Below are 23,678 nucleotides of genomic sequence, written 5' to 3'. Positions count from 1 at the left end.
GAACAAAAAGAACTTTCTTCAGCAGAAATTTTTATCTTGTCATGAAGAAAACAGGATGTAACTGCAGCCAGGGAAGCAGGCAGGTCTTCACCCCTCCCTCAGCTCCTTCCAAATCAATTCCCAGGTCTTATCTCTAGTTCTGTAGCAGACCACCTGCTGAAGGCTCCTTCCCCTACCTACCCCTTCTGAGTGGATCACACAGATCTTTCTCTAAATAAAGAAAATGGGCTACTTTTATACAGTGGAGTATTTTACTCAGCTGTTTTTTACAAGGACATGAAATTTGCAGGCAGATGGATGGAACTAGAAAAAAATAAATAATTTTTTTAAAAAAGATGTCCTGAGGAAGGTGATCCAGACCCAAAAAGACAAATATGGTATGTGTTGTAAGTATAAAAAGATAAAGAGATATAAGAATATGTCCTATGGGGGTGTGGTGAGGTATGGGGGAAGGAGGTGCCTTGTCGGGCCCATGCCAAGGTATCCCTTCCCCCGGAGGGACCAGCCACACAAGGGTACAGTATAGAATAGAGTTTATTCAGGGCATGGGGAGGGGAGTAAAGAGGGTAGTAGAGGCAGAGAAAGGCAGAGAGAGGGAGAGAGTAGAGAAGAAGAGGCCGGCCATGACCAAGTAAGGGGGCAAGAGGCAAGGGAGAGAGAGGGCAAGCAGCCCCTTTTATAGTGGGTCAGGCCTACCTGGCTGTTGCCAGGTAACTGTGGGGGTGGAGTCCAGACAGAATACCAACAGTATGCCTTCACTTATTAGTGACTATTAGCTGTTAATTAAATGATAATCAAGCTACAATTCACAGACCCAGAGAGGCTACGTAGCAAGGAGGGCTCTTTAGAGGTTGTGTGGACCTCCCTGGAAAGGGGAAATAGACTAGATTCTGCGGGTAGGCTGAGGGTGGTGAAGATGGGGATAGGAGGGATTGGGCTGGGGAAGAAGGATGAAGGGGAAAAATACAGGGAGAGAAGACAGGAACTGGAGAGCACTTGGCAGGGATGTGGGAACCTCATGTCGTGGAAACTATTGAAGACTCCTAGTAGTGGAGGACAGGAAACCTGAACTGTTCATCTTCTGTAACCAGGCCAGGCTTCCAGTAATGGGACTGTAATACCAACCCAGCCACAAAACCCTCAATCTACAATCTGTCCTGCCTGCAAGATGTGCTGGGGTAACAGAACTGGTGGGAGTGGCCAACTTGACACCCACACTATTAGACCCACACCATGTTTAACACTGCCTTGATGAGCAGGACCCTGAGGCCGGACAGCCCAGAGACCTAGGGTAGAACCAAACACGACTGGCAAAAAATTTTAATTAAATGATTCCTAGTGGTGTATTGTATTTATACATCGATGCCTAGCCTTCGCGCACAGAATCTGCACTTGGTTCTCCTTCAGTTGCTTACACTAGTTCAGCTGCTCCACCCCACTAGTCCAACTTCTTGGTGAAGGCCTTGTCGTCCATGGTGGCGAGCCATGCGTCCCTGCCGCCTTCCCTGAAGCTCTCCCTGGGCAGGACCACCGAGCCACAGAGCACTCAGCCAGCGCCCCGCCCAAGCTCAGCGGGCAGCCCGGGGCCGCAACCTCCTGGATCTCCCGCCCCGCCCCGCCCCGCCCCGCCCCGCCCCGCCCCGGCCATGCGCCAGGGGCGCGGCGGCGTAGGGCTCACAGCTCACAGCACAGCCCTGCTGGGGAAGACTCTGGCCCGACCGCCGCCTGCCCGTCGGGCGCCGCCTGCAGGCCTCTCTGCGCTCTGGCGGCGGCTCTCCCTCTTTCTTTTCCCTCGGTTATCGCCCCCAGTAATACATTTTGTTGTTAACACTATTATTCCTTTTGGGATTATAACATCTAATTTTGCTACCGGGACTGGCAAAGCATGAAGATACTAGGAAAGGCAGCTGTTAAACTGCTTGACTCTTGAAGTGTCTAATGAGTGCATACGGTGGCTGTTTAAGAACTTACGTGTGCACCCTGTACAGTATATGTCTGTTGGAAACCCGGGAAAAATACAAGACAATCTGAACCATAAGTTGCTGCCTGTCGTCCTCTGACATTTTAACTTACATATGTGACTTAATTGATGGCATTCCATCTTTCTGTAGTACACCAGAGATTTATACTGAGATGTTTTGCTAAAATATAGATAGATACATATTTGTTTACTGTTGTTTATATTTCAATTTTTTTGCCTGCTTTGCCTGTCATTTGGAATCCAGGCAAAAATCCCAGTCTTATTATATCCTTTTGTTGTATATATAGCATAAGCTTGTAAATCAATAAAAGTAGCTGTAATAACTGGCACTGTTCAATAAATTTATGAGGTGTTTTTTATTTTTATTTTTTGTAAATGTTGTAGGCTTATCCTTCGGCGAAAAGCTTCTACATTTTGCTTCAAAAGTAGAAGATGGAGCTGGAGAGATGGCTTAATAGTTAAGAGCACAGGCTGCTCTTCCAGAGGACCCAGGTTTGATTTCCAGCATCTGCATGGCAACTCACGACAGCCTATATGTAACTCAGTCTCAGGAAGATCAATGCCTTCTTTTGGCCTCCAAGAACACTGTATGCCCATGGTGCACAGACATACAGTTGGGCAAATGCTTGTACACATAAAATAGAAATAAATAAAATTTTCATAAATAAATAGCGCTTATTTCTTTTTTCAATTGGGTATTTATTTCAATTACATTTTCAATGCTATCCCAAAAGTCCCCCACACGCTCCACCACCCACTCCCCTACCCACCCACTCCCACTTCTTGGCCCTGGCTTTCCCCTGTACTGGGGCATATAAACTTTGCACGACCAATGGGCCTCTCTTTCAACTGATGGCCGACTAGGCCATCACCTGATTCATATGCAGCTAGAGACACGAGCTCCAGGGGGGTTATTGGTTAGTTCATATTGTTGTTCCACCTATAGGATTGCAGATCCCTTCAACTCCTTGAGTACTTTCCCTAGCTCCTCCATTGGGGGCCCTGTGATCCATCCAATAGCTGACTGTGAGCATCCACTACTGTGTTTGCCAGGCCCCGGCATAGTCTCACAAGACACAGCCATATCTGGGTCCTTTTACCAAAATCTTGCTAGTGTATGCAATGGTGGAAGCTGAATATGGGATGGAACCCGGATATGGCTGTTTCTAGATGGTCCATCTTTTCGTCTCAGCTCCAAACTTTGTCTCTGTAACTCCTTCCATGGGTGTTTTGTTCCCAATTCTAAGAAGGGGCAAAGTGTCCACAGTTTGATCTTTGTTGTTCTTGAGTTTCATGCGTTTAGCAAATTGTATCTTATATCTTGGGTATTCTAAGTTTGAATTATTGATGGTGTCTTTTGCCTTGCAGAAGCTTTGCAATTTTATGAGGTCCCATTTGTCAATTCTCGATCTACAGTACAATCCATTGCTCTTCTATTCAGGAATTTTTCCCCTGTACCCATATCTTCGAGGATTTTCCCTACTTTCTCCTCAATAAGTTTCAGTGTCTCTGGTTTTATGTGGAGTTCCTTAATCCACTTAGACTTGACCTTAGTACAAAGAGATAGAAATGGATCAATTCGAATTCTTCTACATGTTAACCGCCAGTTGTGCCAGCACCATTTGTTGAAGATGCTGTCTTTCTTCCACTGGATGGTTTTTGCTCCCTTGTCAAAGATCAAGTGACCATAGGTGTGTGGGTTCACTTCTCGGTCTTCAGTTCTTTTCCATTGGTCTACTTGTCTGTCTCTATACCAGTACCATGCAGTTTTTATCACAATTGCTCTGTAGTACAGCTTTAGGCCAGGCATGGTGATTCCACCAGAGGTTCTTTTATCCTTGAGAAGTTTTTGCTCTCCTAGGTTTTTTGTTATTCCTGATGAATCTGCCCATTGCCCTTTCTAATTCGTTGAAGAATTGAGTTGGAATTTTGATGGGGATTGCATTGAATCTGTAGATTGCTTTTGGCAAGAGAGCCACTTTTACTATATTGATCCTGCCAATCCATGAGCATGGGAGATCTTTCCATCTTCTGAAATCTTCTTTAATTTCTTTCTTCAGAGACTTGAAGTTCTTATCATACAGATCTTTCACTTCCTTAGTTAAAGTCATGCCAAGGTATTTTACATTATTTGTGACTATTGAGAAGGGTGTTGTTTCCCTAATTTCTTTCTCAGCCTATTTATCCTTTGTGTACAGAAAGGCCATTGACTTGTTTGAGTTAATTTTATGTCCAGCTACTTCATTGACGCTGTTTATCAGGCTTAGGAGTTCTCTGGTGGAATTTTTAGGGTCACTTATATATACTATCCTATCATCTGCAAAAAGTGATATTTTGACTTCTTCCTTTCCAATTTGTATCCCCTTGATCTCCTTTTGTTGTCGAATTGCTCTGGCTAGGACTTCAAGTACAATGTTGAATAGGTAGGGAGAGAGTGGACATCCTTGTCTACTCCTTGATTTTAGTGGGAATGCTTCTAGCTTCTCACCATTTACTTTGATGTTGGCTACTGATTTGCTATAGATTTCTTTTATCATGTTTAGGTATGGGCCTTGAATTCCTGTTCTTTCCAAGACTTTTATCATGAATGGGTGTTGGATTTTGTCAAATGCTTTCTCAGCATCTAATGAGATGATCATGTGGTTTTTGTCTTTGAGTTTGTTTATATAATGGATCACGTTGATGGATTTCCGAATATTGAACCATCCCTGCATCCCTGGGATGAAACCTACTTGGTCAGGATGGATGATTGTTTTGATGTGTTCTTGGATTCGGTTAGCAAGAACTTTATTGAGGATTTTTGCATCAATATTCATAAGGGAAATTGGTCTGAAGTTCTCTATCTTTGTTGGGTCTTTCTGTGGTTTAGGTATCAGAGTAATTGTGGCTTCATAGAATGAGTTGGGTAGAGTACCTTCTGTTTCTATTTTGTGGAATAGTTTGTGAAGAACTGGGATTAGATCTTCTTTGAAGGTCTGATAGAACTCTGCACTAAACCCATCTGGTCCTGGGCTTTTTTTGGTTGGGATACTATTAATGACTGCTTCTATTTCTTTAGGGGATATAGGACTGTTTAGATCATTAACCTGATCTTGATTTAACTTTGGTACCTGGTATCTGTCTAGAAACTTGTCCATTTCATCCAGGTTCTCCAGTTTTGTTGAGTATAGCCTTTTGTAGAAGGATCTGATGGTGTTTTGGATTTCTTCAGGATCTGTTGTTATGTCTCCCTTTTCACTTATGATTTTGTTAATTAGGATGCTTTTCCTGTGCCCTCTAGTGAGTCTGGCTAAGGGTATATCTATCTTGTTGATTTTCTCAAAGAACCAGCTCCTCGTTTGGTTGATTCTTTGAATAGTTCTTCTTGTTTCCACTTGGTTGATTTCACCCCTGAGTTTGATTATTTCCTGCCATCTACTCCTCTTGGGTGAATTTGCTTCCTGTTGTTCTAGAGCTTTTAGGTGTGTTGTCAAGCTGCTAATGTGTGCTCTCTCTAGTTTCTTTTTGGAGGCACTCAGAGCTATGAGTTTTCCTCTTAGAAATGCTTTCATTGTGTCCCATAAGTTTGGGTATGTTGTGGCTCCATTTTCATTAAACTCCAAAAAGTCCTTAATTTCTTTCTTTATTCCTTCTTAGACCAAGGTATCATTGAGAAGAGTGTTGTTCAGTTTCCACGTGAATGTTGGCTTTCTATTATTTATTTTTTTATTGAAGATAAGCCTTAGCCCATGGTGATCTGATAGGATGCATGGGACAATTTCAATATTTTTGTATCTGTTGAGGCTTGTTTTGTGACTAATTATGTGGTCAGTTTTGTAGAAGGTACCATGAGGTGCTGAGAAGAAGGTATATCCTTTTGTTTTAGGATAAAATGTTCTGTAGATATCTGTTAGATCCATTTGTTTCATAACTTCTGTTAGTTTCACTGTGTCCTTGTTTAGTTTCTGTTTCCATGATCTGTCCATTGTTGAAAGTGGTGTGTTGAAGTCTCCCACTATTATTGTGTGAGGTGCAATGTGTATTATGAGCTTTACTAAAGTTTCTTTAATGAATGTGGCTGCCCTTGCATTTGGAGCGTAGATATTCAGAATTGAGAGTTCCTCTTGGAGGATTTTACCTTTGATGAGTATGAAGTGCCCCTCCTTGTCTTTTTTGATGACTTTAGGTTTGAAGTCGATTTTATTAGATATTAGAATGGCTAGTCCAGCTTGTTTCTTCAGACCATTTACTTGGAAAATTGTTTTCCAGCCTTTCATTCTGAGGTAGTGTGTGTCTTTTTCCCTGAGATGGGTTTCCTGTAAGCAGCAAAATGTTGGGTACTGTTTGTGCAGCCAGACTGTTAGTCTATGTCTTTTTATTGGGGAGTTGAGTCCATTGATAATAAGAGATAATAAGGAAAAGTAATTGTTGCTTCCTATTATTTTTGTTGTTAAAGTTGGCATTCTGTTCTTGTGGCTGTCTTCTTTTAGATTTGTTGAGGGATTACATTCTTGCTTTTTCTAGGACGTGGTTTCCGTCCTTGTATTGGTTTTTTTCTGTTATTATTCTTTGAAGGGCAGGATACGTGGAAAGATATGTGAATTTGGTTCTGTCATGGAATATTTTTTTTCTCCATCTAAGGTAATTGAAAGTTTGGCTGGGTATAGTAGCCTGGGCTGGCATTTGTGTTCTCTTAGTGTCTGTATAACATCTGTCCAGGCTCTTCTGGCTTTCATAGTCTCTGGTGAAAAATCTGGTGTAATTCTGATAGGCTTGCCTTTATATGTTACTTGACCTTTTTCCCTTACTGCTTTTGATATTCTATCTTTATTTAGTGCATTTGTTGTTCTGATTATTATGTGTCAGGAGGAATTTCTTTTCTGGTCCAGTCTATTTGGAGTTCTGTAGGCTTCTTGTATGTTCATGGGCATGTCTTTCTTTAGGTTTGGGAAGTTTTCTTCTATAATTTTGTTAAAGATATTTGCTGGTCCTTTCGGTTGAAAATCTTCATTCTCATCTACTCCTATTATCCGTAGGTTTGGTCTTCTCATTGTGTCCTGGATTTCCTGGATGTTTTGAGTTAGGATCTTTTTGCATTTTCCATTTTCTTTGATTGTTGTGCCGATGTTCTCTATGGAATCTTCTGCACCTGAGATTCTCTCTTCCATCTCTTGTATTCTGTTGCTGATGCTCGCATCTATGGTTCCAGATTTCTTTCCTAGGATTTCTATCTCCAGTGTTGCCTCACTTTGGGTTTTCTTTATTGTCTCTACTTCCCTTTTTAGGTCTTGGATGTTTTTATTCAATTCCATCACCTGGTCGTGTTTTTCTGCAATTCTTTAAGGGATTTTTGTGCTTCCTCTTTAAGGTCTTCTACCTGTTTAGCAGTGTTCTCCTGTATTTCTTTAAGTAAGTTATTAAAGTCCTTCTTGATGTCCTCTACCATCATCATGAGATATGCTTTTAAATCCGGGTCTAGCTTTTCGGGTGTGTTGGGGTGCCCTGGACTGGGCGAGGTGGGAGTGCTGGGTTCTGATGATGGTGAGTGATCTTGGTTTCTGTTAGTAAGATTCTTACGTTTGCCTTTTGCCATCTGGTAATCTCTGGAGTTAGTTGTTATAGTTGTCTCTGGTTAGAGATTGTTCCTCTCATGATTCTGTTAGCCTCTATCAGCAGACCTGGGAGACTAGCTCTCTCCTCTGAGTTTCAGTGGTCAGAGCACTCTCTGCAGGCAAGCTCTCCTCTTACAGGGAAGGTGCACAAATATCTGGCATTCGGACCTCCCTCCTGGCCGAAGATGAAGGCGCAAAACAGAACTGTCCCAGAAGCTGTATTGCTTCGGCCTGTCACAGGAGCTGTTAGCTTCTGTAGTCCACACTCTCACCTGTGCAGACTAGTCTCGGTGGAGTCCCGGAACCAAGATGTCTCCCACAGATGCTCAGGCAAAGCCTTCCCAGGCCGGGCAGACACCTATCCTCTGGCAGGGAAGGTGCCCAGGTGTCTGGAGCCCGAAAAGGGGGCTGCCTCAGTAGTTCTGTGGCTCCCGCCTGTCCCAGAAGCTGTTAGCTTCTGTAGTCCACACTCTCACCTGTGCAGACTAGTCTCTGTGGAGTCCTGGAACCAAGATGTCTCCCGCAGATGCTCAGGCAAAGAAGCCCTCCTGAGCCGGGCAGACACTTCCCCTCCATTTCCTTTTTTTTGTTGTTGTTGGAAAACTATTAATGACTGTTTCTACTTCTTTAGGGGATATGGGGCTGTCTACTCCTCTTGGGTGAATTTGCTTCCTTTTGTTCTAGAGCTTTCAGGTGTGCTGTCAAGCTGCTAGTGTATGCTCACTCCAGCTTCTTTTTGGAGGCACTCAGAGCTATGAGTTTTCCTCTTAGGACTACTTTCATTGTGTCCCATAAGTTTGGGTATGTTCTGGCTTCATTTTCATTAAACTCTAAAACGTCTTTAATTCTTTCTTTATTTCTTCCTTGACCAAGTTATCATTAAGTAGATTGTTGTTCAGCTTCCACATGTATGTGGGTCTTCTATTATTTATGTTGTTATTGAAGATCAGCCTTAGTAAATGGTGATCTGATAGGGTGCATGGGATTATTTCAATGTTTTTACATCTGCTAAGGCCTGTTTGGTGATGGATTATATGGTCAATTTTGGAGAAGGTACCATGAGGTACTTAGAAGAAGGTATATCCTTTTGTTTTAGGATGAAATGTCCTATAGATATCTGTTAAATCCATTTGTTTCATAACTTCTATTAGTTTCACTGTGTCTCTGTTTAGTTTCTGTTTCCAGGATCTATCCATTGATGAGAGTATGGTGTTCTGCCTGAAGCCACACCCTAGAGAGCCCTGAAGAATATCCACTGACCCATGTACTCCTGTTACTCTTACAAAAAAAATCAGCATTTGCTTTAAGGCATTGAAATATCACATCTTCTTATTTCCATAGCCAAGGATGAAGCAGTTGTCTCAGGCAACACTGTACTGTGTTCCAAGCAAAGAATTTCCCAAGTGGGAAAAAGCTGCTTGGGACTGTGTTTGCAAATCTTCCTGTTTGTTTGTGGAATAGGTCAACTAATTGTGCAAGCTTATCTCAGACTGGGGGTTTTTCAGTCCACTCCTGTTTAGCAAATAGTTGTCCCAAAGCAGTTCAAAGGGAAAGTGAAACTGACATTCTCAAACTTTATATAAAAACCCAAAGAGAAGATCAGCAGGCATCTGTTAAATCCTTTTTTGTTTTTCATAATTTCTGTTAGTTTCACTGTGCCTCTGTTTAGTTTCTGTTTCCAGGATCTGTCCATTGAAGACAGTGGGGTGCTAAAGTCTCCCACTATTATTGTGTGAGGTACAATGTGTGCTTTGAGTTTTAGCAAAGTTTCTTTAATTAATGTGGATGCCCTTGCATTTGGAGCATAAATTTTCAGAATTGAGAGTTCATCTTAGAAGATTTTACCTTTGATGAGTAAGTGTCCCTCATCTTTTTTGAGAACTTTAGGTTGAAAGTCGATTTTACTCAATATTAGAATGGCTACTCCAGCTTGTTTCTTGGGATCATTTGCTTAGAAAATTGTTTTCCAGCCTTTTACTCTAAGGTAGTATCTCTCTTTGTCCCTGAAGTGGGTTTCCTGTATGCAGCAAAAAGTTAGGTCCTGTTTTTTTATCCAGTCTGTTAGTCTATGTCTTTTTATTGGGGAATTGAGTCCATTGATATTAAGAGATATTAAGGAAAAGTCGTTGCTGCTTCCTGTTATTTTTGTTGCTAGAGTTGGAATTGTGTTCATGTGGCTATCTTCTTTAGGTTTGTTGAAAGATTACTTTCTTCCTTTTTCTTGAGCTTAGTTCCCCTCCTTATGTTGGAGTTTTTCCCTTTATTATCCTTTGAATGGCTGGATTTGTGGAAAGATATTGTGTAAATTTGCTTTTGTCACAGAATAACTTGGTTTCTCCATCTATGGTAATTGAGAATTTTGCTGGGTATAGTAGTCTGGGCTGGCATTTGTGTTCTCTTAGGGTCTGTATGATATCTTCCCAGGATCTTCTGGCTTTCATAGTCTCTGGGGAGAAGTCAGGTTTAGTTCTGATAGGTCTGCTTTTATATGTTACTTGACCTTTTCCCTTTCTGCTTTTAATATCCTTTCTATGTTTTGTGCATTTGGTGTTTTGATTATTATGTGATGGGAGGAATTTTTTTTTTCTGGTCCAACGTATTTGGAATTCTGTAGGCTTCTTGTATATTCATGGGCATTTCTTTCTTTAGGTTTGGGAAGTTTTCTTCTATAATTTTGTTGAAGATATTTAGTGGCCCTTTAAGTTGGAAATCTTCCTTCTCATCTATATCTATTATCCTTAGGTTTGGTCTTCTCATTGTGTCCTGGATTTCCTGGATGTTTGGAGTTAAGATCTTTTTGCTTTTCACGTTTTCTTTGATTGTTTTGTCAATGTTTTCTATGTTATCTTCTGCACCTGAGATTCTCCCTTCTATCTCTTGTATTCTATTGGTTATTCTTGCATCAATGGCTCCTGACTTCTTTCCTAGGTGAGCAGATTGTCTCAGAGCCTGGCTTTATCTGGTGGCTCAGAGAAACAGTAGAAGTGTACATCAGGGCCAGTAAAACTACTCATCACTGAAGATAGTCTCCATTCTGCCAGGAGGCTTTTTCCACAGACCTCTTCTTCACTCGTGACACTCAGACCTCTTTTCCCCTCTAACTCACTTTCTTCTGTGTTCTTATACCCAGTACAAACACTGTTCACTACCAACACAGAGCACTTTCACTGTCTCACCAACTCCAGACCACACCTCTCAACCTGGGCAAACAACCAAAGCATTTGCCTGGGTAATGACACCTCCTCCTTAGAGGATCACTGATGGTGAGGGGTAAAATAAAAAACCCTTTTGCATCCACACAGGATCCTCTTAAAGACAGAGAGACAATGGGGGACTTCCCAAAGCCATAGAGACAGTCCATGATTAAGCTAATTTCAAAATTGAATTTTTTGGTGTCCAAACTTGTTGTCAGGTCCTCTCTGTTTATTCTGCTCCTAGATCCCATTAGCAGCTGTTCTTGGTCTGGTAGCTGTCTTGTATGAAGGTATTAGAAGACTTTTCAAGTACATGAACAGCCCTAAAGATGACAATAGGTAAGTGGCATTTAGAGGAAGTCTGAACAAGGTTTCCCATACCCTGTTCAGAAACAGAGTCACACAATGTCTAAGCCCTCTAAGTGTGACTATCCTCCTGTCACTTAGTGTTCCACCTTGTGTCTGTATTTTCCAGGGATATGGGAGCCCAGAAAACATCCAAACAGCATTCAACAAAATCCAAATGAAATCTACCATGTAATTAAGCAAATCTAAAGAGTGTCTTTCACGGGAACCCAAAGAAGTCCTCCACCTTCTGGGCTTTCCTAAACCAAGGTCTCCCTTTTCTAACAAATAAAGAAATATCTTACCCATTGCTTGCACCCTGAATCTTGTGATTTGATTCAGTTTGATAAATCATAGTTTATTGAATACATAGGAATTTAATGTGTATTTTAACCAAAATTTCTCCCCAGGGCATTTATTGCTTTGTTTTGTGGGTATCTATAAGTCTTACTGTATTCATGTATGTATTCCCCTAGCCTGAGTTTGTGGGTTGGAAGATCAATTATCTACAACTGTGATTTTCTACAATCATTTATTTACTTAATAACTATGTATTGAATGCTTATTTGATATGTTAAAAGCTCTTTTCAGGGCAGGAGTTAAGTAAACTTTGTGAAAAACACATTGTCCTTGATCTCAAAGAATTTGAGGCTTTACAAAGCAGATACTTCATATATTAGTTGGCTGTTTATCACTGTGTCACAACCTAGTTGTGAGGAAGAGAAATCTATTTTGCTCACAATTTGAAGATTCAAAAGCATAACACTCCATTGCCCCAGTTCTAGGGAGAACATTTTAACAAAGGGAAGACGGTAGTATGGAACCTCTCATTAAGATGAGCCACAGTTTGTCCATCCAGGAACAGAGGAGGCTGGGTAGGACCAGACTTGCTCTTTTCATAACTACCTGTGAGTGTTACAGCTCTGAAGGAAGGCTTCCCCAGTGGAGGTATTTCCCCAGTGAAAGCCTTACAGCTATGAAGGAAAAGGTATCCTTACCGTTGAAAGCCAAGAAATACCACAAAGTCACACCATGACTCAACAAACTTCACACCAGAGATTCATTGGGAAAGACACAAGATGGTAGCTGCCTCTGCTTGTGTGAGAAGTAGCAAAGAACTGAGCAGAAGGCAGTTATATAGGACTTTATATAGGGCTTTTGATGGGTTGGAGCTATCCAGGGTGGCTTGGGATTAGAGAGATTTTGTGGCCTGATCTTGGGGCAAGCTAGGAATTGATGGGGTTTTGTGGCCTGATATTGGGCTTTTATTTCCCCTGTAAGGTTAGAGAAGTCTAGGGCACAGGACACCACCAAGGGCTTACACTACCCTCTTATAAGGGGTACTTATTGCAACAAATGACCTAAAGACCTTCCACCAAGCCATGTGACTCAAAGATTCCAGGATCTCCCTTGATCCTGGATATAGGTACAAGACTAAAGTTTGAAGGAAAACTTAGCACATCTGTTTTTACAAATAATTTTATTGTATCACAGCTGCAACCATTGATTTTTTTCCTAGCTCCCTTTTTAATACAACAGCAGAGTCCAATACCAGGAGTCCTCATTTCATTACTGTTGCTATGATAAAAATGCCTGACAAAAACTACTTAGGTCTTCCTATACCAATTAGTCTACAACATATTATTCCACAGGCATTCCCAGAGCCCTGAGGTATCTCCCAGGTGATTCTGGATCTCATCAAGCTTGCAACTGAGAAAAACAATCACACTCACTATCTTATCACCATATAATACAAAATTGTTTATCAAGTCTTCTATTACATAGTTTAAGGTGGCATTTCATAATAAGCCAGATTTCTTAATTAGTTCTTATTATTGAGATTATAATATAATTGTATCACTGTTCACTTTCCTTTCCTCCCTCCAAATCTTCCCATATACTCCTCCTGGCTCTATTTCAAAAGGGAACTGAGCAGAGCATCCATCACTGTCTCCTTCCTGACTGTGGTTGTGATGTGACGTTGGGCTCCTGCTGCCTTGACTTTTTTGTCATAATGAACTATACCCCAGAACTAGAATCCAGAAAAAAAAAATACTTAGGGGAATAGATGTTATTTTAGCCAACAATTCCAGTGTACCGTCCATTATTGTAGAGAAACTGAGGCAGCAGAAATTTGAAGCATCTGATCATAGATCATCCACAGTCAAGAGCAGAGAGAAATTAATGTGCTATTCTCACTCCTTTGTTTGCTTGTTTTCAGCTCTACTCTTGTGTGGTTCAGGAACTCTTGCTGAGGGAATGTTACTGTCTACAGTGACGGGGTCTTCTCATTTCAATTAGTTTAATTAAGACAATTATCCAAAGGCATGCCCATAAGCCACCCAATGTAGTCAACTCTTCACTGAAATTCTCTTTGTGGGTGATTCTTGGTATGTCAAGTTGATGTTTGAAGCTGTCACACCAGAACAGAGACCATACAACCCAAAAAAGTTTAAAATATTTTTTATCGAATCTTTTCCATAAAAAGTTCTCTAACATGGAAGATCAGTGCCAACAATATTGATGATAACATCCCTATCCTTGCTGTACCAGAGTCATTCTGCTCCAATTCAACAATTTCACAATGTAAAAGGAAGGACTATGATTCACACCTGCCCTGATCCCTATTCTTTTCCTGATGACCATGATCGAGGTTTCCTCCTAGAAAAATTAAGACATATAGTCCAGGTACAGGGATACAACAAGAATGATGGTATTCAGAAAGCATCCGTTGGATTTCTGTCTAGACTAAAGGATGGTAAAGAAAAACTCAGAAAGAGTTGAGACATGGTTTAGAGGCAAGATTTCTGGGACTTAATAGGTACACCAATCTCTGTACAAAGACCTGAGAAAGGTATTGAGAACAATGTCAGGGTTTCTGACTCAAGAAGCTGGGTGACAGTCATTTACCTAGATGGTGTTGCTAAAATTCTTGCCCATGGGTAGAGAGACATTCCCAGATTAAGAGCACTTATTGCTTCTAAAGAGAACTCTTATTCAACTCCCAGCATCCACATAGCAGTTCACAACCATCTATAATTCCTCATGAAGAGTCCTTTTTATTCCATTTTGTCTCCACTCAGAAACTAGGCCATAAACCATTTTCTATCCATTCTAAATATAAGCTACTTTGCTTCTACAGCTGATCTGATTGTCTGGGTTGCTCTGAGATGAGAAGCTGCAGTCTCTAGTATAGCACCTCAGAGCAAATCAACCAGAGGCTAGGTACAGAGGCCTTTTTTCTATCTCTGCAGGCTATTTTGGCAAGTAATTGCACTTCTCTAAGTATCTGGAAGAGAAGAGGAGGAAGGCCTGTCTCTCTCCTTTGTTCTTGGCACTTGTACAACTTTCAGAGTGTGTGTTCACATGGCAAAAAGTTTACTACACGTTTGCACATAAATTCAGGTTATAAATTGAATAAGAGGTTTATAACAGAATGTCCATATGCATATCCACTAGGAATAATTATATGGCTAAACATTAATTATTTGTTACTAGCTTACAGGTTCATGGAAAGTTAAAGACCATAACTAAGCTGTCCTTGAAGTTTTATACAGATAAACCAGATCAATATCTTATCTCCTGCTTTTGTACCTGTGGTATACATCTTCTTTATGACCTTCAGTTAATAGTTTTTGTAACCCCTTTGAATGTGCCCTAGGTTTTAGAAGTCTGTTGTTATCTCAGAAGCAATTAAGCAGTTCTGTTATAAGGGGGTTCCAATGTCTTTGTCTGTGATGCCATTCTGAAATGTTGGTAACTTTAGCATTCTAGTTGTTTCTGAAGAATAAATGCTCTTTGGTTTTGTATACTATCTGAGTCTGGGGTCTTTCTTCAGCAAATTTTGGACCCTTCCACTCCATAGGCTCCAGAGTGCATGTGGTATACATATATACTCTCAAACACACCACACACACACACACACACACACACACACACACACACACATTCACTTACTCACATAAAATAATTTTTAAAAATACAATTTCTTTCCTAGAAGAAGTATCAATGTCTACCTCTCCTCCTCTCCTTCTAAAGTCCTAATGATAAACTAAGGTAAGATTTCATGAATGTCCATTCCAGGTAACTAGTGAGTTTATTGGGATTACTTACAGAGCACTGGGTAAGAGGTTCCTGACAGGACCACATGTAGCCTTAAAGCAGCTACACTGAAAGGTCTGTACCCAGGCTGAATGCTGATTCCCCATGGCCTCATGGATGAAGCCTGTTCCCTTCAGGTGGGAGTGGGTGGGTAGGGGAGTGGGTGTGGGAGGGTGGGGGGGCTTTTGGAATAGCATTGGAAATGTAAATGAAATAAATACCTAATAAAAATAAAATATTAAATAAATAAATAAGAGTTACAGGAAAACACAAACATACAGGTGAAGGAATTGAACAAAATCATCCAGGATCTGAAAATGGAAATAGAAAAAATAAAGAAATCAAAAAGGGAGTCCACTCTGGAAATAGAAAACCTGGGAAAGAGATCAAGAGTCATAGATGCAAGCATCACCAACAGAATAAAAGCGATAGAAGAGAGAATCTCAAGTACAGAAAATACCATAGAAAACATTGACACAACAGTCAAAGAAAATGCAAAAAGCTTCTAACCCAAAACATCCAGAAAATCCAGGACACAATGAGAAGACCAAACTTATGGATAATAGGAGTAGATGAGAATGAAGATTTTCAACTTAAAGGGCCAGCAAATATTGTCAACAAAGTTATAGAATAAAACTTCCCTAACCTAAAGAAAGAGATGCCCATGAACATACAAGAAGCCTACAGAACTCTAAATAGATTGGACCAGAAAAAAAATTCTTGCCATCACATAATAGTCAAAACACCAAATGCACAAAACAAAGAAAGAATATTAAAAGAAGTAAGGGGAAAAGGTCAAGTAACATATAAAAGCAGACCTATCAAAATTACACCAGGTTTCTCAGAGATTATGAAAGCTAGAAGATCCTGGGCAGATGTCGTATAGACCCTAAGAAAACACAAATGCCAGTCCAGGGTACTATACCCAGCAAAACTCTCAATTAACATATATAGAGAAACCAAGATATTCCATGACAAAACCAAATTTACACAGCATCTTGTCACAAATCCAGCCATACAAAGGAAACTCCAACACAAGGAAGGAAACTACACCCTGGAAAAAGCAAGAAAGTAATCTTTCAACAAACCCAAAAGAAGATAGCCACACAAATGTAATTCTACCTCTAACAGCAACAACAACAACAACAAAAAAAAAAAAAACAGGAAGTAACAATCACTATTTCTTAATATCTCTTAACATCAATAAACTCAATCCCCCAATAAAAAGACATAGACTAACAGACTGGACACAAAAACAGGACCCAGCATTTTGCTTCACACAGGAAACACACCTAAGTGACAAAGACTGACACTCCCTCAGAGTAAAGGACTGGAAAATTTTTTTCCAAGCAAATGGTCCCAAGAAACAAGATGGAGTAGCCATTCTAATATTGAATAAATCGACTTTCAACCAAAAGTTATCAAAAAGATAAAGGACACTTCATTCTCATCAAAGGAAAAATCTACCAAGGAGAACTCTCAATTCTGAACATCTATGCTCCTCAAATGTAAGGGCACCTACATTCATAAAAGAAACTTTACAAAACCTTAAAGCACACATTGCACCTCACACAATAATAGTGGGAGACTTTAACACCCCACTCTCATCAATGGACAGATCATGAAAACAGAAACTAAACAGAGACACAGTGAAACTAACAGAAGTTATGAACCAAATGGATTTAACAGATATCAATAGAACATTTCATCCTAAAACAAAAGAATATACCGTCTTCTCAGCACCTCATGGTACCTTCTCCAAAACTGACCACATAATCGGTCACAAAACAGGTCTCAACAGATACAAGAAGATTGAAGCAATCCCATACATCCTATCAGATCACCACAGACTAAGGCTGCTCTTCAATAACAACAAAAACAAAAAAGCCCACATACACATGAACAATGCCCTACTCAATGATAACTTGGTCAAGGAAGAAATAAAGAAAGACATTAAAAACTTTTTAGAATTCAATGAAAATGAAGGTACAACAAACCCAAACTTTTGGGACACAATGAAAGCAGTGCTAAGAGGAAAACTCAGAGTTCTGAGTGCCTCCAAAAAGAAACTGGAGAGAGCATACACTAGCAGCTTGACAGTACGTCTGAAAGCTCTAAAACAAAAAGAAGCAAATACACCTGTGATGGTTTGTATATTCTTACACCAGGGAGTGGCACCATTTGGAGGTGTGCCCTTGTTGGAATAGGTGTGCCCTTGTTGGAGTAGGTGTGTCACTGTGGGTGTGAGCTTAATACTCCCACCCTAGGTGCCTGGAAGTCAGTCTTCCACTAGCAGCCTTTGGATGAAGACATAGAATTCTCAGCTCCTCCCGCACCATGCCTGCCTGTATGTTGCCATGCTCCCACCTTGATGATAATGGACTGAACCTCTGAATCTGTAAGCCAGGCCCAATTAAATGTTGGTTTTTTTTTCATAAGACTTGCCTTGGTCATGGTGTCTGTTAACAGCAGTAAAACCCTAACTAATATAACACCCAAGAGTAGATGGCAGGAAATAATCAAACTCAGGGCTGAAATCAACCAAGTAGAAACAAGAACTATACAAAGAGTCAACACAACCAGGAGCTGGTTCTTTGAGAAAATCAACAAGATAGACTAACCAGAGGGCACAGAGACAGTATCCAAATTAACAAAATCAGAAATGAAAAGGGAGATATAGCAATAGAAACTGAGGAAATTTTAAAAATCATCAGATCCTACTACAAAAGCCTACGTTCAATAAAACTGGAAAATCTGGATGAAATGGACAATTTTCTAGACAGATACCAAATACTAAAGTTAAATCAGGATCAGATAAATAACCTAAACTGTCCCATAACCCCTAAAGAAATAGAAGCAGTCATTAAAAGTCTCCCAACCAAAAAAAAAAAAAAAAGCCCAGGACCAAATGGGCTTAGTGCAGAATTCTATCAGACCTTCAAAGAAGACCTAATACCAATAATCTTTGAACTATTCCACAAAAAAGAAACAGAAGGAACACTACCAAAATCATTCTATGAAACCACAGTTGCACTGAAACCAAAACCACACAAAGACTCAATTTTTAGACCAATTTTCCTTATTAATATAGATGCAAAAATACTCAATAAAATTCTTGCAAACCAAATCCAAGAACACATCAAAACAATTATTCACCACAATCAAGTAGGCTTCATCTCAGGGATGCAGGGATGGTTTAAAATCCATCAACATAATCCACTATATAAACAAACTCAAAGAAAAAATCCACATGATCATGTCATTAGATGCTGAAAAAGCATTTGACAAAATCCAATCATGATAAAAGTCTTAGAAAGATCAGGAATTCAAGGCCCATACCTAAACATAGTAAAAGCAATATACAGCAAACCAGTGGCCAATATCAAACTAAATGGAGAGAAACTTGAAGTAATCCCACTAAAATCAGGAACTAAACAAGGCTGCCCACTCTCTCCCTATCTATTCAATATAGTACTTGAAGTTCTATCTAGACAACAAAAGGAGGTCAAAGGGATACCAATTGGAAAGAAAGAAGTCAAAATATCACTATTTGCCAATATGATAGTATAAAATTCCATCAGAGAACTCCTAAACCTGATAAACAACTTCAGCAAAATGGCTGGATATAAAATTAATTCAAACAAATCGGTAGCCTTCCTATACTCAAAGGATAAACAGGCTGAGAAAGAAATTAGGTAAATTATACCCTTCACAATAGTCACAAACAATATACAATATCTTGGAGTGACTCTAACCAAACAAATGAAAGATCTGTATGACAAGCACTTCAAGTCTCTGAAGAAAGAAATCATAGAAGACCTCTGAGGACAGAAAGATCTCCCCTGCTCATGGATTGGCAGGATTAATATAGTAAAAATGGCCATCTTGTTGAAAGCAATCTACACACTCAAAGGAATCCCCATCAAAATTCCAACTCAATTCTTCATAGAGTTTGAAAGAGCAATTTTCAAAATTATTTGGAATAACAAAAAGCCCAGGATCTCGAAAACTATTCTCAACAATATAAAAACTTCTAAGGAAATCACCATCCCTGACCTCAAGCTGTACTACAGAGCAATAGTGATAAAAACTGTATGGTATTGGTACAGTTACAGGCAGGTAGATCAATGGACTTGAATACCCAGAAATGACCCCACACACCTATGGCCACTTGATCTTTGAAAAGGAGCTAAAACCATCCAGTGGGGGGGGAAAACAGCATTTTCAACAAATGGTGCTTGTTCAGTTGTCGGTCAACACACAGAAAAATGCAAATTGACCCATTCTTAGCTCCCTGTATAAAGATCAAGTCCAAGTGGATCGAGGCCCTCCACATAAAACTATATACACTGAATCTAATAAAAGAGAAAATGGGGAAGAGCCTCGAACACATGGGCATAAGGGAAAATTTCCTGAACAGACCACCAATGGCTTATGTCTAAGATCAACAATCCACAAATGGGACCTCTTGAAATTACAAAGCTTCTGTAAGGCAAAGGACACTGTCAATAGGACAAAACGGGAACCAACAGACTGGGAAAAGGTCTTTACCAATCCTACATCTAATAGAAGGCTAATATCCAATATATACAAAGAACTTAAAAAGTTACACTTCAGAAAACCAAATAACCCAATTTAAAAAAGGAGAACAGAGCTAAACAGAGAATTCTCAACTGAGGAAACTTGAATGGCTGAGAAGCACCTAAAGAAATGTGCAACATCCTTAGTTATCAGGGAAATGCAAATCAAAACAACCCTGAGATTCCATCTCACACCAGTCAGAACAGCTAAGATCAAAAACTCAGGTGACAGCAGATGCTGGTGAGGATATGGAGAAATATGGAGGATATGGAGGATACTGCTGGTGGGATTGCAAACTGGTACAACAACTCTGAAAATCAGTCTGGTGGTTCCTCAGAAAACTGTACATAGTCCTACCTGAAAATCCAGCTATACCACTCCTGCGCTTATACCCAGAAGATGCTCCAACATGTAATAATGACATATGCTCCACTATGTTCATAGTAGCCTTAATTAAAATAGCCAGAAGCTGGAAAAAAAACAGATGTCCCTCAACAGAAGAATGGCTATAGAAAATGTGGTACATTTACACAGTGGAATACTACTCAGCTATAAAAAATAATGACTTCATGAAATTCTTAGGCAAATGGATGGAACTTGAAAATATCATCTTGCCCTTCCAGTCTAAGCAGCACCAAGGTAGCTAGGGTGCAGAGTCGGCTGACACCCACCAGCTATCCACAACACCCGCCACGGGATCTTAAGACTTCTGAGGATAGGGATTTTCCATGCGCGGGAGCGCTTTGCCTGAGCATCGGCAGCAGACATCTTGGTTCCGGGACCCTGCCGAGTGTATCCTGCACAGACATCTTGGTTCCAGGACCCCACCGAGTGTATCCTGCACAGCTCCAGAGAATACCAGATGGCGAAAGGCAAACGTAAGAATCCTACTAACAGAAATCAAGACCACTCACCATCATCAGAACGCAGCACTCCCACCCCACCTAGTCCTGGGAACCCCAACACAACCGAAAAGCTAGACCCGGAATTAAAAGCATATCTCATGATGATGGTAGAGGACATCAAGAAGAACTTTAATAACTCACTTAAAGAAATACAGGAGAACACTGCTAAAGAGTTACAAGTCCAAAAAAAAAAAAAAAAAAAAAAAAAAAACAGGAAAACACAACCAAACAGGTAGAAGTCCTTAAAGAAAAACAGGAAAACACATCCAAGCAGGTGATGGAAATGAACAAAACCATACTAGACATAAAAAGGGAAGTAGACACAATAAAGAAAACCCAAAGTGAGGCAACGCTGGAGATAGAAACCCTAGGAAAGAAATCTGGAACCATAGATGCGAGCATCAGCAACAGAATACAAGAGATGGAAGAGAGAATCTCAGGTGCAGAAGATTCCATAGAGAACATCGGCACAACAATCAAAGAAAATACAAAATGCAGAAGGATCCTAACTCAAAACATCCAGGAAATCCAGGACACAATGAGAAGACCAAACCTACGGATAATAGGAGTTGATGAGAATGAAGATTTTCAACTTAAAGGGCCAGCTAATATCTTCAACAAAATAATAGAAAAAAACTTCCCAAACATAAAGAAAGAGATGCCCATGATCATACAAGAAGCCTACAGAACTCCAAATAGACTGGACCAGAAAAGAAATTCCTCCCGACACATAATAATCAGAACAACAAATGCACTAAATAAAGATAGAATATTAAAAGCAGTAAGGGAGAAAGGTCAAGTAACATATAAAGGCAGGCCTATCAGAATTACACCAGACTTTTCACCAGAGACTATGAAAGCCAGAAGAGCCTGGACAGATGTTATACAGACACTAAGAGAACACAAATGCCAGCTCAGGCTACTATACCCGGCCAAACTCTCAATTACCATAGGTGGAAAAACCAAAGTATTCCACGACAAAACCAAATTTACACATTATCTTTCCATGAATCCAGCCCTTCAAAGGATAATAACAGAAAAAAAACAAACAAACAAACAATACAAGGACGGAAATCACGCCCTAGAAAAAGCAAGAAAGTAATCCCTCAACAAACCAAAAAGAAGACAGCCACAAGAACAGAATGCCAACTCTAACAACAAAAATAAAAGGAAGCAACATTTACTTTTCCTTAATATCTCTTAATATCAATGGACTCAATTCCCCAATAAAAAGACATAGACTAACAGACTGGCTACACAAACAGGACCCAACATTCTGCTGCTTACAGGAAACCCATCTCAGGGAAAAAGACAGACACTACCTCAGAGTGAAAGGCTAAAAAATATTTTTCCAAGCAAACGGTCTGAAGAAACAAGCTGGAGTAGCCATTCTAATACCTAATAAAATCGACTTCCAACCCAAAGTTATCAAAAAAGACAAGGAGGGACACTTCATATTCATCAAAGGTAAAATCCTCCAAGAGGAACTCTCAATCCTGAATATCTATGCTCCAAATGCAAGGGCAGCCACATTCATTAAAGACACATTAGTAAAGCTCAAAGCACACATTGCACCTCACACAATAATAGTGGGAGTCTTCAACACACCACTTTCATCAATGGACAGATCGTGGAAACAGAAACTAAACAGGGACACAATGAACCTAACAGAAGTTATGAAACAAATGGACTTAACAGATATCTACAGAACATTTTATCCTAAAACAAAAGGATTTACCTTCTTCTCAGCACCTCACAGGACCTTCTCCAAAATTGACCATATAATTGGTCACAAAACAGGCCTCAACAGATACAAAAATATTGAAATCGTCCCATGCATCCTATCAGACCACCATGGACTAAGGCTGATCTTCAATAACAACATAAATAATGGAAAGCCAACATTCACGTGGAAACTGAACAACACTCATCTCAATGACACCACCATTACATATACTAGCAAGATTTTGCTGAAAGACCCAGATATAGCTGTCTCTTGTGAGACTATGCTGGGGCCTAGCAAACACATAAGTGGATGCTCACAGTCAGCTATTGGATGGATCACAGGGCCCCCAATAGAGGAGCTAGAGAAAGTATCCAAGGAGCTAAAGAGATCTGCAACCCTGTAGGTGCAACAACATTATAAACTAACCAGTACCCAGGAGCTCTTGACTCTAGCTACATATGTATCAAAAGATGGCCTAGTCGGCCATCACTGGAAAGAGAGGCCCATTGGACACACAAACTTTATATGCCCCAGTACATGGGAACGCCAGGGGCAAAAAATGGGAATGGGTGGGTAGGGAAGTGGGGGGGAGGGTATTGGGGACTTTTGGGATAGCATTGGAAATGTAATTGAGGAAAATACGTAATAAATTTAAAAAAAAAGAAAGAAAAGAAATCTGGACAGCAGAAAGGGGTGTGTAAGAAAAAAAAAAAGAAAATATCATCTTGAGTGAGGTAACCCAGTCACAAAAGAACACACATGGTATGCACTCACTGATAAGTGGATATTAGCCCAAAAGCTTCGAATACCCAAGATACAAATTACAGATCATATGAAGCTCAAGAAGAAGGAAGGCCAAAGTGTGGGTGCTTCAGTACTTCTTAGAAGGGGAAACAAAATACTCACAGGATAAAATATGGAGACAAAATGAAGAGCAGAGACTGAAATCCAGAGACCACCCCACCTAGGGAATTCATTCTATATACAGTCACCAAACCCAGACACTACTGTGGATGCCAAGAAGTTCTTGCTGACAGGAGCCTGAAAGAGCTGTCTTCTGAGAGGTTCTGCCAGAGCCTAACAAATACAGAGGTGGATGCTCGAAGCCACTTATCGCAGGGTCCCCAATGGAGGAGTTAGAGAAAGGACTGAAGGAGCTGAAGGGGTTTGTAACCCCATAGGAAGAACAATAATATCAACCAATCAGACCCCCCAAAGCTCCCAGGGGGAGCTAAACCACGAACCAAAGAGTAC

The 23,678-nt window shown here is 40.2% G+C and overlaps 1 long non-coding RNA gene across 1 annotated transcript; it reads left to right on the top strand.

The window, feature by feature from the left end:
- The first annotated feature begins 11,010 nt into the window (after positions 1-11,010).
- On the top strand, positions 11,011-11,428 carry Gm28347. The gene is made up of 2 exons (XR_386556.1): positions 11,011-11,105; positions 11,242-11,428. It is a non-coding gene; the product is annotated as a predicted gene 28347 (long non-coding RNA).
- Positions 11,429-23,678: the final 12,250 nt, after the last annotated feature.

Source organism: Mus musculus, chromosome 19 (genome assembly GCF_000001635.26).
Source record: "Mus musculus strain C57BL/6J chromosome 19, GRCm38.p6 C57BL/6J".
Classification (NCBI taxonomy): domain Eukaryota; kingdom Metazoa; phylum Chordata; class Mammalia; order Rodentia; family Muridae; genus Mus; species Mus musculus.
Note: the sequence above shows the minus strand (reverse complement) of the source record. Positions and strands in the feature narration are given on the sequence as shown.